A 14,294-nucleotide genomic window follows, 5' to 3' on the forward strand; every position below is an offset into this window, starting at 1 on the left:
GGGCAGGTGGGTGGATAAACAAAGTGTGACCGTGAAGTCCCAGGGGCTGACGTGACGCCAGGGGAAGGAATGAGGTTCTGACATCGGCTACAGCACTGAGGGAGCATGAGGACTTTATCCTAGTCGAGTTAAGCCAGCCGCCACACAGGGACAGACATCACACGATTCCACTGAGTATGAAGGCCTAGGACAGGCAGATCCACAGAGCAGGGAGACAGATTCGAGGTCACAGGGCTGGGGGAAGGAGAGAGTGAGTAGTGACTGCAGAGCAGTAGTTTCTGTTTGAGGGGATGCCCCTTTTGTGTCTTTTTTGTTTTTGTTTTGGTAGTGTGGATTGAGCTCAGGTCCTTGTGCTTGCGAGGCAGGCATCAAACTACCGACTTAAATCCCCAGCCCTTCCTTTTGTGTCTTTAGTTGCACGATTGCAGCTGCCTGGGTGTCCCAGATTGATTTAATGCATAAAGTCTCATGGTCATTTTGATTTTGAGGAAGACCCAGAAGTCATGCAGTACTAGGTCTGGTCACTATGAGAGGTGAGGGCACACTGTGATGTTTTTACGAGTTGCCTCTCTGTTGGACAGCCTTGGGGAGCAGCATTCACCAGACTTATTTAATCACACATCATAAAGACACTCAAGAAGAGCACTTGCAGAACGGCTCCAGAAAATGGCAGTAACGATGGGCTAAGTGTGTTCAAAGTGAGGGGGAGCTCTTCGAGGGGGACTCATGGCAATGTGTCTTGCTGTAATACATTTTTAAAATAGCTAACTATTCTCCATATACATTGGTTGATATATATATAACATATATAGGGAGAGAGGACAAGAGTAGAAGGGGGAGCATGGATAAAAATCAGGGCCTGGACTTTTGAGCAACAGGCTGAGGATGGATGAGGAAGCAACAACTATGGAGAAATTCAGAGCCATACTAGTGTCTCTTCATAGCACAAGCTGCGTTTCGGTGCCAGGCATCTGGAAGGAGCCTGCAATGGGACCACAGCCAGAAGTGGTGGCAGGGACCAGGCTGCTGAACACTGCAGGAACTGCAGCAAGGAGGCGGAGGTGCTCAGGGAGCCTGGAGGACAGGAGAGGCAGGGCAGGTCTTGGGAGTCTTGGGATGTGCAAGTGTGCTGTCTGCAAGGGGCACGAGCTGAATTCCCTATCCATGGCAGCCTCTGTGAGTTTTCTGCAATGTCCAGATGCATGCTGGGAAGTCAGCATGGCTCCTCACCCCCAGCGGGAGTTGCCCAGCATCCCCTGTGTCCCTTCCTTCCTTGGTGTGATTATAGATCCCCTAGCCCCCTGCATGCCTGGGTGTTAGTGTGCAGAGTGAGGGATGCTGCTCAGTCTCCTGCAGTACTTTAATTGCTCCCCTGGCATTTGAAAATAGGCTACACAGTCATCAGGCAAATTATAAGGCAGGTTCACTTGAAAATAAGAGCTGGATGTTTAATTAGGATGATGAATGAAGTTGGTCAGTTGGAACAACTAGTCATTACTCAGCCTCTTTCCCTTCCTTCCTTCTTCCCTCTCCTCTCCCTCTCCCTCTTCCTCTCTCTCTCTCTCTCTGTCTCTCCTTCATTGTTCTAGGGATTGAATCGAGGGCCTTTGCGCTGAGATAAATCCCCAGTCATTTTTTATTTTGACACAGAGTTTTGCTAATTTGCTGTGTTGTCCAGCCTGGGCTTAAACCTGTGGTCTTTTAGCTTCAACCTCTCAGAGGGCTGGGATTACAGGTGTGCACAGCACATCTGGCTCTTTCCATGTTCTTGAGCCATCTTCAGCAACATCTACCCAACAAGAAGACCCCACTTCCACCATGTCACTCAAAGCACTTCATATGGTGTCTTGAATGGTTTTTACATTGTCACATGCTGGAAAAACAGGATCATGTGGCTACCAGCACCACAGTGCCCATCTGACTGCCATGGTTGATATCCAGGAGATTTAGCTCGCATCATAGTGTGTGAACACCCAGGGCTTGGACACCACTGGCAGTGCCGCTCGTCTTCCTCAGGTAACCTGTGGCAGAGTGGAGCCTTCCCAGGGTGAGTTCCCAACCGATCACGAGTCTGGAGTGCTGGAATTGAGAGCGGAGACTACCTGGGCCCTCCTTCATTTGATGGGCACTTCAAGGCCCAGAGAGGAAAAGGAGATTCTGGTGGGCTTTGATTCCGCTGCAGCGTGCCACTCAGGTGGGCCTGCAGGAGGAGAAGCAGCCAGGAAAGATGAAAGTGGAAAGGTGGGGGAAGTTCACGGTGAATTGGAAAGCCTTCTCCTTTAAACCGGATGGAAGAGGCACTTTCTATGCTTCAGAGTCACTCCACATATCAGGAGTATTTAAAGTGCCCGTTGTTAAAGTGTCTGCTGTGATATGCCTCTTTTCATGTCTGATATTACATCTGTATGAAGGGGAACCGATGGCCCTCTAACCTTGTCAGGTATGCATAGGGAAGTGGAACAGAGTCCAGACTGAGCTTCATTAATCCAGAATCATGGAGGAAAACTCTGTGAGACTTCAGCTGAGACCCCAAGATCTAATGGTCACAGTTTTTTTGTTTGTTTGTTTGTTTGTTTGTTTTGGTACCGGGAATTGAACTCGGGAGCTAAATCCCTAGCCCTGATGGTCACACTTTTGATTCTTCCTAAGCAATCCCAGGTTTGGGAGTGGGCTTCAATTCATGGTGGGTGTGGTTCTACTCACTTCAGAGTGTGGTTGGGAGGATTCTGTGAATAACATGTGTAATGCATGGGCCACAAATCCCAACCAACCCGCTGTCGTGTGGTAGGTGGTCAGTCTCTTGAGCCAGAGGTCCCCAGACTTTTGATCACTAGGGACCAATTTTATGGAAGACAATTTTCCCATGAGTCGGGTGTGGAAGGGAGCTTGGTATGATTCAAAGGAACCTGCAGCCTGGGCCCCTTGCATGTGCAGTTCACAGCAGAGCTCGTGCGCCTATGGGAATCTAACATCCCCCGATCCGCCTGGAGGAGCAGCTCAGGTGGTGACATGAGAGGCGGAGAAAGGCCGTAAGTACAAGGCCTTGCTTGTCCACCCACTACCCACCTTTTCCTGTGTGGCCTCGGCCCTAACAGGACCTGGAACAATATGGGTCTGTGCCTGGGGAGCTTGGGGACTCTGCCCTAAACTATATAGGTATCCCTTCAAAATCCACATCACAGTGCACAGCATTCCTAATTTTACTTCGCAGAAATCTTGGGATGTATCCCAAGTTCTTCCTTCCAGAGTCAGAACACAGCCATCATTGGGAACAGAATCACTCTGAACCCCGCCACCTCTGAATCCACGTCCCCAGAGAGCAGCCAGCTTTGCCTGTGAACTGTGGCTTCCCTCCAGCTGTTCTCCTCACATCCTGAGGCATATCATGGACTGGAAATGAATCTAACCTGGTAGATTTGGCTGAGAATTTGCTAGTAGACTAATTTAAAAGGGATATGAGCAATCTGCAGGTTACACTCTGCGTGGTGTTCCAGAAAGAATAGATCGTCCCAACGCCAGAGCCATTTTACGTCACTAAGCGTCACTTCCCTGGGAAATGAGTGTAAATGTGTGTGTGTGCGTGCGTGTGTGTGTGCGTGTTTCTTATAAGCTGCCTCTATTCTCTATAAATAAAACTGCGCAGTGTGAGAAAAAAATGAAAAGGAACTAGACAGAGGCAGGATGTTTTTTTAAAATATTATTGTCCTGTTTTTTTCGCAAACACTGAGACAGCTTTTGTAACCCAGATGTGAAAGAGGTCATTTCTCATTGTTTTAACACCTGCTGTCTTTCAAAAGGAACTCGGCTTCCACCAGCCATTGATAAATTCAGGCTGAAACCTATCTAAAAAATAATGGTCTTCTGTATTTTGATACTTCCGAGTAAATAACATGCGTCCTTGCTCTGCACTTGGTCCTTCATGTGCCCTCTCTTGTTATTTCATTTTCGCAATACTTACAATAAAACAATAGCGTCTGGTACCCAGGGTAGACAGCTAATTACAAATAGCAACCGCAATGCTCATAACGCAGAAGTGATGTATTTAGTCTTTAATGAGGCTTCTTTAGGGACCTGAATTGGCTCTAAACAGTTTTATGTTCTCTACTCTGACTCATTTGCAACACGCAGTGAGGAGCAGAGAAAACACCTACATAATTTATTTCTCCTCAGATAACACTGCCAGCCTTATAATTATAGAATCGTCAAATTTCTGCTTAGAGTAGAAATATAAGCTTGGTTTTAAGAAAACTGGGCAGGAGGCTAAGAAGAATTTGCCTTTCCTCTCTGTCTTCTAGGCTTTGTCTTCTGTTCCTATTTCGAATGAAAACCGTGGCACTGCCTTAGATATGAATTTGCTCTGCACCAGGGTGAAGGTGGCAGTGGCCCTCGTGGCCCTCAGACTGGTGCCCAGCCTCCAGTGCCAGACTCACGGGGGTGTTTTAGTGGCTTAGGTAACCTGTATGGTCTGTCCATGCTGTGAAAGCTTTCGACACTGACGTCCTTGTGGGCGGATGCCTGTGAAGCTCTCTCAGGCAGTCTCTGCTTGTCTCCCTACCAGTCATTTCAGACTTCTCAGTTGGACTTGGCTCACGGTTTTCAGAGGGTTCATTCCATGGTCACTTGCCCCCAAGGCAGAAACATCATAGTGGAAGGGCTTGACGGAGCAAAGCTGTTTCTTAAATGGCCACCAGAAAGCAGAGAAAGGAAGGAGGTGTCGGGGATGAGAACACGGCCTTCCCAGTCACACCCCAGTGACCACCTCCTACCAGGCCCACCTCCTCCAGCACACACAGCCACTCACTCATCAATGGATGGAACCACTGGCGAGTACAATGTCCCTGTGATCTGGTCTCCTTCCACACACAAGACATCTGGGGGGACACTGTAACAGTTGGCCTCATAAAGTAGGTTGGGAAATGTTCTTTTTCATATATTCTCCTCTGAGAGTTTGTGTAAGGTTGGTATTGCATCTTTTAAAATGTTTGATAGAAACCATGTGGGCCTGAAATTTTTCTTTTTGGGAAGGGTCTTCAATTAAGACAACTCAACTGTTTTGTAATTTATCACTTTCTGGATATCCCATTTCATCTTAGTTAATAAGGTGTATATTTCATCAGGTAATTTGACCATTTCCTATGAGGAATGGAATCGAAGTGTTCACAGTATGCCACATTATCTTTTTAACATCTGTCGAATCTGTATTTACAGTCCCTTTGTCATTCCTGATAGCTGTCATTTATACTCTTTCCTTTTACTAAACTTTATGGGGATTTATAATTTTTCTTAATAATTTCAAAGAGGCAGCTCTCGGTCTGACTAATTTGCTTGTACCACTCAGTGGTTAAGCCCAGCACACCTTTGTGACTGATTCTGTGGTCAGGAGTGTGTGTCATTCTGTGGGTGCCCAGTTTAGGGCTCTTACAGGCTGTACTGTCAGAAGGCACTTGGTGCCAGGGACCGTCTGAAGCTGGGACCCAGGGGTGCCACTTCCTAGCTGACTTGGGTGGCTTATAGCAGTTTTCTGGTCCTGTGAACTGGTGCCTGGGGAATTGCTTTCTTTGTAAGTGCCAACCTCAGGCTTCCCTTGTGCTCCTCTTCACCTGGTCCTCTCCACAGGGTCCTGGGGCAGCTGACTCCATCAGACTGGTAGAACAAGAGACAGATAGCAAGGGTGAGGTCCGGGAGGAAGCGGAGACTCTGCAGCCCAGTGTAGAAGGTATGACGAATGGTGAGCATTTAGATTTTAAAAAATGTATACAGTAAAAGACACACTGTCATCAGCCCCCCTCGGAACATTCCACCTTGCTCTGAACACATTTGTCCACTAACTTTGCCACTTCCGGAAGCAGCTCTGGAAGTCCTCTTTGGTGAAGGTCTTCAGTTTTGCTGTTGTGGCTGCCTCGATGCCCTGCACTGATTCAAGATATTGACCCTTCGTGGTCCTTTTGACTTTGGGGAAGAGCCGGAAGTTGGAAGGTGCCAAATCCAGCAAAGAAGTGGCTGAGGCATGGTGTCGGGTTTGCACATGCTGCCTTTCTGTCGAATGGACTGGGCACAGCGCTCACTGTAGTTTTGATACTAATATTCTGTCTGGTCCTGATGCGTTAGCTGGTATTGGGCCAGCATAAACAATGGATAGTCAACGTTGCAGACAGAAAATTAGTATCATTGTAAGCAATGGCCTTTACCTCTTAGGCTCTGTATCACTCATAGATTGCTTCTTTGCCCAACAGTCTTTCTTTACACTTTCTGCCACAGCATTGTTTTCTTAACATCTGTCTTTTTATGCCTTAGCTACAGCTACTTAATGTGGCTCCTCCATCTGTCCCTCCTACAATTTTCCTGTGACTACCCCTGATGGAGTTTTAAAGGTGTTCCATAAAAGCAATGGGTGACAAAATGTTGTGAAGTCAGAATTTAATGATATGCACTAAAAACTGATTCACTGAGCTCTCACATGTTTTATGCCCTGTAATGCTCTCACACAGGAGTACATCTTCTGGTGTCGCAGCCCTAGAAGTTATCTGAGTATGTGTCTGCTCCTGGTTTCCTTGTGTGGGAGGACTTGGCCCTGGAGTGTCGAAACTCCAACCTCTGGCTATGCACAGCAATGGCTTCTTGGGTCTGGGGCCATCACTGATATTCTTTGAAGAAGGCCCTAGGGCTGGACATGGTAGAACATTCTGCAAATTTCAGCACTCAGGAAGCCAAAGCAGGGGGATGTTCTGGAGTTGGAGGCCACACTGAACTATGTAATGAGCTGAAGCCCAGCCTGAACTACATGGTGGGCGAGACACATGGATCTCCTCGAATGAGCAAGAGAGAGGGACAGTGCCCCGGGGCCTGGAGACAAGAACAAGTTCAGTGAGGTGGAGAAGATCTTGGTTTGGGCTTCTTTCAAGGTTTCTTAAGAGAGCAGCTGAGCCAGATTTCCTAAAGGTCCTGGTCTTTAGCCTTGGGTGATTTGGAGGCTGTTGAGGCTAAGGCAACTGGAGGCAGTAAGTGGCCAAATGTAAAGAACAAGCCAAAGAGAAGAAAGGATAAACTCTCTGTGTAGCTGGTTTCTGCACAGGACAGCGCCCATGGCAGCTCCCAGCCTCTGGGGGACAGAAGTGTGGGTCCTATAGACTGTAGCTGAGAGCTGGCTGGCTGTGCTCTTCTGGAAGCTCTGGGAGTCTCACAGGCTCATCCCATGTTGACAGAATCCAGTTCCCTGCTGTGGTTTCCTCAGCATTGACCCTGGGTGGGACCATGCGTCCTCCCACATGGCAGCTCGCTCCTCCAAAGCCTGGACCCCCTCTCCAGGAAGCTGTAACAAGGTCTTCTCCTGGGGGTTACTGTCCCAGTCCCAGTCCCAGTCTGGGGCTGGCCATGCTTAAGGGGAGGGGATGGCACAGGTGGTCCATCCTGGGGCTCGTAGAATTCTTCCTGCCACCTGCTATGAAACCCTGTGGCTTCCAATGGACTCTGGCTACCAAAAAATGCTTGACAGATATTATTTGGGAGCTAGGTCTCTCAGAGGTCTCTGCAATCCTACATGATACCTGGCTCCCATGTGGGGCTGTGGCCAGGTATATGGGGTCATGTGTGCAGTGAGCCATTGTGCAAGGGGCGAGAACTAGGACATGAGTATAAGTGTGTGTCTAGTGTGTGCATTACGTGCATGGATGTGCAGGCATGCATGCCTGTGCTGCTAACTCTCCCACATCCAGTACCTCCCTCTGCTGCCTATGCCTTCTCCACCCAGAGCTGGTCCACACCTTTCCAGCTCCCCTGGACCAGTTGTTGCTTTCATGTGCTTCCCACTGCCCAGTCCTGTGTCTCACAATTTCTTTCATCCTCAATACTGATTTCTCACCAATCCGTAGACTTTGCAGCTGTACAATTTGAACCTGAATCATTTATGGTATATTTGGGTTCAAAAAACCTGGGGAAATGAATGCACTGTCAATGTGGTTTATTACCAGGCTGAGGGGATTATCGCGTCCTGGGGAGGGGGCTGCTGCCATCCTGGAAGACCCTTAAGAGCAGATTCCAATGGACTGAAGAAAAAAGGCACTGGAGACACATTACTTTCCAAACCCACAGGAGTGACCAATGGGCCTTCGGGGTCCCCAGTGGAGACAAACTGGCTAAAGCTACTGCATCTTTGAGGGGGGCAAGTGGGCAAAAGCCCCATCCGCATACCAATGGCTCTTAGCTGGGCTTGTTGAGAACTGGCAGCTGCTTGTGGCATCGAATGAATACCCACAGTGGGGCGGCATCAATCTCCGGGTGAAGGAATTATTAGCGGCACCTTGACCCCGGACGCACTTGTAACAAGTGAAGAGGCATTATTGATGGCACCCCTCGCGCTCCTGGCCCTGGGTGGGATCCTTTTCCCACCGTGTAAACACACCAGGCCTGCTTTCTGTAACCGTTGTCAGCCCTGCTCTAGCTCAGACTAAAAGCTCCCCCTGCTTCGGAGGGGTTTTCTGACACTGCACTTAAGACCAGACCTGCGCCATGAATTCCAGTAATGCAGAGGACTTGGAATCTTGTGCTGTTTATCAGACCAGAGCTGTTTCTTATCTCTGCGGTGGAAGATGAACCAGAACATTCAGCAGCACTACCATATGCGCTCTTTCCCGGGACTGGGGCCTCCTTCCTAAAGGGTGAAATTTCACTTCCATTTCTTCTTTGTCAAGCTGAGACCTCACACTTGAATGACACAGAGGTGGCAAGGGTCGTGAGCGAGCTCTGTCCATCTTGTAGCTGTCCCCCCTGCACCCTCTTCCCCCAAGCATCTCACTCCTCCCTGCCATCATCAGACCCCGAACCCCACCTTTGCCGTGGGCCTTCTCCACTACCTCGCCCACCGCCAGCTCCCCTTCAACTAAACAGATGATGGTTATTTATTTATTTGTTTAGATTGTAGATATCAAAAAGCGAATCCAGGAAAAGCTTAGCAGGAAGAGCTGTTTTCTGGCTGGAGCCCTGAGAGGCTGGGCTTGGTCCTGCCCCGTGCAGAGGGGCACCCAGGCCCCTGTCCTTTCTCACACGTGCTGTGGTCTCCTTCTGTGGCTGATTCCCAGTCCTGGGCAGGGGTCTAGTAGGCTTCCTCTAGTTTGCAGTGCCCTGTGGGCCATTTCCTGCCCAAATCAGATAATGTTAGGAGTTCTAGGCTCTATAATAGCTTCATTGGGATCACTGAAAACTAACCAACTAACTTACTGTGTGTGGATGGACAGATCTGCCTCATGCCTGATGAAACTTGAACACTGGATGTCTCTGGTTTGGGGGGCTCTGGGCAGATGCTCTACCCTATAATATCTGAAATAAAACTAACTGATGGACAGTTAGCACTCGGCTTATTGGTGGCAAGTAAATATGTTTCACTTTAAAATGAGCACCACTTTTCTTGAAAGAGCCCTCCATCTTCTGTTGAGAATAAGAATGGAAAGGGTGATCCAAAGGTATGATGGCCCTTTAAGCAAAACAAAATGCAACAAAAAAACTTATTATAGTAAAAAACACATGGTCAGAGTGGTGGCATAAGCGTGCTTGAAGGGAAGGGAGTATCGAGTATTTTGAGGGGGAATTATGGCAATGTGTCTTTTACTGTAATATAATTTTTAATTTCAACAGTCACCATATTTCATGATCACCCCTCACAGATCACTCATTCGCTGCAGTTCCTGACATTTTCAAATGAAAATGTTACGGCCTATCTTCATCCACCTACTCCCTGGAACCCCCACTGTGTCGCTTCTGGCTCTGCCTGAAAGACATCGTGAGCAGGGAAGGTCACAATTTGCACGGGTTCAGGACCCCGGGGCAGCTAGAACGACATAATCGTAGCATAATCGTAGATGCTCGGGAGAGAGGACCCCAGGGCTGCTGCCAGAAGTGGCGAAGGGGCAGAGTTCTTTGACAGGGACTTTGACGGGGGTCGACGGCGGTGTGTCTTCTACCACAGTACATTTTAAAGGTTAAACACCTAGAGCGTGTTTTGGTCACACTTCCCACACCCTTTACTTTCCCGTGTGGGTCGCCCTGGCCCCTGCCGGAGGTCACACCTGGATGGTGTGGGCCGATGCCCAGCAGTGCCCCCGGAAGCCCCACAGTGCAGAACACACAACTGGTAAGGTCGTCCTTACCCAGTTCATGGAAACCGACGATGTGGGCTGACGGCTGCCTGTCTTTCCTCAGTTTATGAGAAGGAAATGATTCCTTTTGCTGATTTTTTACAAATATCTAGTTTGATGAATGAGACCAAGACTCACAGTTCTTACCAAAATAGTATCTTTCAGTGCAACCAGAAAAATGGAACTGACATCCACAATGCAAAGGAGTAAAACTATTCTTTTTACTAAACTGAAAAGTGCGTCTTTAAATTTGTCAACTAAACTCACCGTGCCAAAGGACAAAAAGATGGGTGTTCTGTGTTTTCTGTGAGTCCTAGGAATTGGATGGCTCACTGACCTGTCACCCAGGGGAGAGACGGGGCCTCCTTTCCAGGGCACCTCCGTACAGGAGCCTGTCTGGCCCCAACCGAGGATCTTGTCCAAGAGGGGACAGGGAGCAAAGAGGAGGCAGAGAAAAGACAGAGAAGACAGAGAGCAAGGCGACAGGCACATGGATAATGCACTCCATGCCGGTGCTCTAGCTTCGGGGGGAGCAGGGCCAGGTGCTGGCCCGGAGTCTGCCTGGCAGGGTGCTGGGGGGTCTACACCGCACCCACAGCCTGCTCCTTCCCGTTGTATTCACTCCGGAGATAACAGTCCTGTGTCACCTCGGATGCACCCACTGTTTTTGCTGCAACCCGACCCCTCCAGCATGGACCTCTAGGGCCAGCTTGAACCCAGGCCCTCCCCAGATGTGGCCCTGCCTCTGCCACCTGCCAGCTCTGCTTAACTTCCTCCTCCCAGCCACTCCAGAAAACAGCTGGGGTGGGGGTTTCCTCAGAGTTGCTTTGGGGACCGAAGGAGATGAAATGGCAAAGACATAGGTGATCATTTATGAAACAGTTTCTGTACCTATCCCATTTAGCCCTCATGCCAGTGAGGGAACTTTATCATCACATGCACAACCTTGAAAAAGAAGGCCAAGTTATGTTCTGAAGGTCACACAGCCATCAGCGAGCAGGGGTGGCACCTGTGGGGACTGTCACAGTGGAGAATCCAGAGTCAGAGAGAGCTTGGAAGAGCACCTCACCCCTGGAGCGGTGACAAAAGGAAAAGCCACCTCATAAAGCCACTTCCACTAGAAGAAGGAGGAGACTTAAGGCTGAACATTGTAAGGAGCAGGGTTCCAGAAAGCCCCACAGAACACAGACGGGTAGGTGGAGCCCATGTTTCACTTCCCTGTCCTGGCTGCCCCTCTCCTTTGCCAGGCTCGAAATCCCAAACCTTGGGTGCCTCAGTCCATGGTTTCCATACCTAGTAAGCACATTCCAGATAAAATACAGTGCGTGCTCTAATATATTAGCACACTAAAGGAAAACACAAGGCTGTAGCGAAGGGACATATGCGTCAAGTTTAAACTGCTAATCATTTTTAACAAGATGAAATTATTTTTATGCCTCACTTCATACGAAATTTCATACACACTTTGCCATCTGTTGTTACTCAAAGCATTTCATCGCCTTCATTTTTCTAATAGAATCTTCTCTGAAGGATTTCTATTATATAGAATAATTACTGGTCCTTGGCATTGAATATTAAATTAAACCCACAAATCAAAAACAGATGCTTTTTTTCATAAGAGGAAATATAATTAGTAAATAAAAACTAGGCTATAAAGCAATAATGATACCATGCACTGTCGGGAGCAATTCTACATAATTTTTGGGAACAATCACGATTAGGGCCTAGTGTTCCTTTCTACAGGCCAGCTACGGGCACGTCAAGACATAACTCTGTCCTCGCCTCCGGTCACTGCTACGACTGCAAGGGTCCCGGATGCTGTGATGCTCCCTGCAGAACCACACCAGTTGGAGACATCCTGAGAGGGACCAAATCTTCATCTGCATCGTTCCTCACTGTTCTAGGATTTCCACTGCCCCCTGAGTGTCCTGTTACATTTGTTTCTCCCAGGGTACTGAATAAAGGTGTGGCAGGGTCTGGGGCTTCTATCTTTGCTGCCCAGAGCAGCACTGATCAGTCCCAAAGCTCAGCTTCTTCTTGAAGTCTCATTTTTCCTATCTTCCCTGTATAATAAGTGAACTGGCCTTGCGCTGTCCTGGCTCTCAGGAGACTAGGACTTACTACAGAGGTTCTGGTAATGTCCCCTTTCCCTGTTCCCCACAGTGTAGAATGTTCCAAAATAATTAAATGAATAGACAGGGAAACAGACAGCAGTGGTTGGAGACTCGGTCTGCAAAATCTGAGTTGTGTAAGAAATTTGAACTCAGGGAAGAAATGATGAATTGGAGTTGGTTTGGGCTGGGGAAGATACTCTGCAAGTGGCCCAGGAGTAGTCATAACTTATACTAGGGGAAAGAGCACATCGAAAAACCCCATAGTAATCCAGCATGGTGCTGCACATCTGTAATCCCAGCACTCAGGAGGCTGAGGCAGGAGGATCAATGTGAGCTTGAGACCAGCCTGCGCTACATAGTGAGTTTAAGGCCAGTCTGAACTATATCGTGAGACCCTGTCTCAAAAAACCAAACAAAACGGGGCTGGAGATTTAGCTCAGTGGCATTGCACCAGCCTCGAAAGCACAAGGTCCTGAAAACAAACAAAAAACCCAGAAAAACCCTACTACACCAATTGACACTAATAGATGAGAAACATGTAAGTAGCCAGTCTATAAATGGGGAGGAGTCTGAGTAAACATTTCACAAGAATAAATAGAATTAGTAAATAAGATGGGGGAAAAAACCCTTCAATCCCAAGAGCAATCAGAGGAAATAATTACCTCTCTCTCTAGGGGAAGTGATTTAGAATATTATGATTTCTACTTCTCCTTGGGGGGAAGAATCTATCTGTACCAGTTCATCTTTAGGAAAGACACCATTCAATGTTAGGAGAACATCCACATAAGAATTTCCAGTGGAAATGCTAAAGTCACCAGCAGCGCAGTGCCACACGGAGTCTGGGTGCAGATGTCAGGGAGGGAGGGAGCCTGCCCAGAGGTGTGCAAGCCCCGAGTGTGTTCTCTTCCCTCACACACTCACTCCTTCCGAGAGCAGAAACAGGGCAGATGGTTTCCTCTTGGGATCAGCTCGCTGCTCTGACTTCAGGTGTCTCTGCCCAGCTCTGGTGACATCAGACAGGGCCAGGGCCGCTGCCCCCAGTCTGTCAGCTCCGGAGTACAGTATTGTTGCTGCCTCTCTCCCTGTCAGTGTCACTCCCTCAGCATCTTCGCAGGCCCCTCTGGGGTCTTGGGTCCAGGTTGAGCAGACCCTGCAGCTGGGCCATTAGGTTCGACCCACGGGAGGGCCCCACACGGATACAGTCTGGGAACAGAGTCCCATGCCAGGCCGTCTCCCAGGCAGCTGGGCCTTTGGTCCACAAGCCAAGTGCCGACTCCCTTTGGAGCACTGATCCGGGAGCTCTTCTCTCACTTCCAGGCCATGGGTGGCACCAGGACTGGAGCCTGGTTCTTCCCTTCTGTCTCTGCTGCTGGAGAACAATGGGCTTCAAGACCGTGTAGTAACTGTTTCGTCACGCTCTGACTCAGACCGGGCTCCTGAAGTAAAATCTAAGGTGAAGAGTTGAGTCCATGATTTCTGAGGAATTCATCCCAGGTAGCATGGGAAGGGAGTGGGAAGAGACAGGAAAGAGAAAGACGCAGACAAAGGCATTTTCCAGCAGGTTCCTGCTGTGGCAGCGGGGCTCTTTCCCATTGAGGACACCCAGGATGACATACTTAACCCACGTGTCGGTCAAGGGGGCTGGAGTGTTTGTCCTCTGACATCCACCCATCACTGGCTGGGACCTCACCAGTGGCTTCCCCTGATGGGTGCTCCTGGCCCATCCCAGCTGAGCACATGGGGAGAGTGACAGGTGCTTGCTGAGGGCCATCCCTGGTGACCAGGAGACTCCCCCACCATGGGGTGGCTGAGGGAGCCAGGGAGGCTCAGGGAAAGAAAGTGTAGAACACATGAGAAGGGGCTGGGGGCAAGGGACATGAACGGGCAAATCACAAAGAAGTGCAAATGAAAATGGTGTTTATTGCTTTAGATAGCGGTTCTCAGCTATACAGTGCTGATGACTGGGAGGAAGAGGGCAACTTGGAACTGGAGAGGAGTCTGGAGAACCTGCGCTGCTGGTCAACATACAGATCAGGATACATTTGAGAGGCGT

This window comes from Fukomys damarensis, unplaced genomic scaffold (genome assembly GCF_012274545.1).
Source record: "Fukomys damarensis isolate Sample0158 unplaced genomic scaffold, DMR_v1.0_HiC HiC_scaffold_16, whole genome shotgun sequence".
In the NCBI taxonomy this organism is placed as follows: domain Eukaryota; kingdom Metazoa; phylum Chordata; class Mammalia; order Rodentia; family Bathyergidae; genus Fukomys; species Fukomys damarensis.